Raw genomic sequence first — 2788 nt, 5'->3', positions numbered from 1 at the left:
CCTAACATCCCCCCTTAAGAACAACTTGGGATAGGATTGAAGGATTTACAAATATGACACAATAGGAGAAGGAAGGAGGCACTAGAGCCTATCCCCCCTTAGTGACAACTTCTTGAACTCTAACCATAAATCGAAGTTTAGTGAACTTCGCCTCTGTGAGAGCCTTTGTGAAGATGTCTGCAACTTGATCATCTGTTGAACAATATTGCACTTCAAGAACATGGTCGTGAATGAGCTTTCTGATGAAGTGCATGTGCAGTTCAATGTGTTTGCTGCGCTGATGTTGTACTGGATCTTTGCATAGTTGAATGGCACTTTGATTATCACACCAAAGTGTAGTCGGATGCTACTGCTGAAGGCCAAACTCTGACAGGATCTGACGAAGCCACAAGGCTTCCTTAGTAGCTTCTACGACACCACGATACTCTGCTTCTGCTGATGAAAGAGAAATGGCACCTTATTTCTTGCAAGCCCATGTAATAGGTCCTGAACCAAGAGTGAACACGTAACCGGTAATAGACTTCCGATCATCAAGGTCACCAGCCCAATCAGAATCAGTGAAACCAACCAATAGAGGAGTTGCTTCGGCACTATAATGAATCCCAAACTTAACTGTACCTCGAACATAACGAAGTATTCTTTTAGCTGCTTTCCAATGACTTTCATGTGGGTTTTGCATAAACCGAGCAACAAAGCCAACAGTGAAGGAAAGGTCAGGACGAGTATGGGTTAGATACAAAAGTTTTCCTACAAGTTGACGGTATAAGGTAGCATCAACTTCAAGAGAAGTACAAGTGACTGAAAGTTTGACTCCAGACTGAAAGGGAGAAGGGGCTGGCTTACAGTCTTCCATGTGAAAGTGGCGTAGAATATCACAGGCATACTTGGACTGAGAAAGGGAAATACCTTCCTTGGATTGCAAGACTTGAAGACCGAGAAAATAATGTAAGTGTCCTAAGTCTGTCATTTCAAACTTCCTTTTAAGGCTAGACTTCACATGGTTTATAAGGTTGGGATCACTACCAGTCAGGATAAGATCATCAACATAAAGAACAAGAATGATAAGAGACTTGCCCACTTTCTTGGTGTAGACAGTATTGTCAGAATGACACCTAGAAAAGCCAGATTCTAAAAGAAAGTTATCCATTTTGGCATACCAAGCTCGAGGAGCTTGCTTGAGACCATAAAGGGATTTCTTAAGCCGACATACAAGGCTGGAGTCTGTTTGTATAAAGCCAATAGGTTGTTCCATATAGATTTCTTCATGCAAGTCCCCATGCAAGAAGGCAGATTTAACATCCATCTGATGGACTTCCCATTTGAAAGAAGCAGCAAGGGAAAGAACAAGGCAGATAGAGTTCATTTTGGCAACAGGGGAGAAGGTTTCAGTGTAGTCAATGCCTTCAACTTGTGAAAAACCCTTAGCAACAAGACGAGCTTTATGTTTATCAACTTTCCCATCTGGTCCATACTTGGTTCTGTAAACCCATTTGCATCTAACAAGTTTTCGTCCCTTTGGTAGAGGAACAAGATCCCATGTATCATTTGCCAACAATGAATGATATTCTTCATTCATAGCTGCTTCCCAATCTGGATGGCCTGAAGCTTCTGAAAAGGTGTCAGGATCATAATTTACTGGAGCTTGAGCCAGTAAAGAAGAGGCTCTGTCAAACTGAGAACGTGTGCGTCGCTGATCTGTAGGATCACCGGCAAGATCACCTGCTGCATCTCGAGTAGCACGAACCCATTTTGGAAGTTGAGGAGCTGAAGGAGGATCCTGAGATGGTGGGGGAGGATTGTCATCCTCACTTTCATCATCTGAAGAAGAAATGTTTTCAAAAGTAGAAGAGATAGGGAGAGGTGGCACATCCGCCAGACTAGGCTCGCAGGCCGATATATTTTCATCAAATTTTACATCTCTTCTAATGATAACATTTTTGGACTTAAATGGAATAAGTCTATAGCCTTTGACATCTTCAGAATATCCAACAAAAGTACATTTTTCACTCTTAGGTTCTAAAGCTTTATGCTTTTCATCTGGAATATGGGCCCACGCTTCACTTCCAAAAACACGAAAGTGACTTACATCTGGTTTGATTGAGCTCCATGCTTCTTCTGGAGTGATATTCTTTAAAGCCTTAGTAGGAGTGCGATTTATTATGTAATTTGCACAGTTAATTGCTTCTGCCCAAAAACTAAGACCAAGTCCTTTAGATTGTAGCATACAATTAGCCATTTCCTTTAAGGTGCGATTCTTCCTTTCAGCTACACCATTTTGTTGTGGAGTATATGGAACAATATGTTGCATTTGAATTCCATTCTCAGTGCAAAAGTTGATGAATGTGTTTTTAACATATTCTCCGCCATTATCAGATCTTAGCTTAAGAATTTGATGTCCAGATTGTTTTTCAACAAAGGCCTTGAAGGCCAAAAATGTGTTAAATACTTCACTCTTGAGTTTTAAGAAGTATACCCAAGTGCGTCTGGAGAAATCATCAATGAAAGTTAAGAAATACTTGCAGCCAGAGAATGAAACAACTGGAAGTGGACCACATAAATCACTATGCACAAGTTGTAAAGGGGCTGAGGCATGCCAAGAGGCACATTTTTCAAAATTGTCCCAATGATGTTTTCCGAGTACACATCCGGAACAAACACCATCTCTGCAAGATACCATAGGAAGACCTGTCACCATATTTTCTTTACATAGATGCTGAAGGGAGCGATAGTTTAAGTGACCAAATCGCTCATGCCAAAGTTTGCTCACTTCATCGTTATGAGCAACAAA

Source organism: Pinus tabuliformis, chromosome 8 (assembly GCF_031772625.1).
Source record: "Pinus tabuliformis cultivar Carrire ecotype Pingquan chromosome 8, CPIR1, whole genome shotgun sequence".
Taxonomy (NCBI): Eukaryota; Viridiplantae; Streptophyta; class Pinopsida; order Pinales; family Pinaceae; genus Pinus; species Pinus tabuliformis.
The sequence above is the reverse complement of the archived record's forward strand: the minus strand, read 5'-3'. Positions refer to the sequence as shown.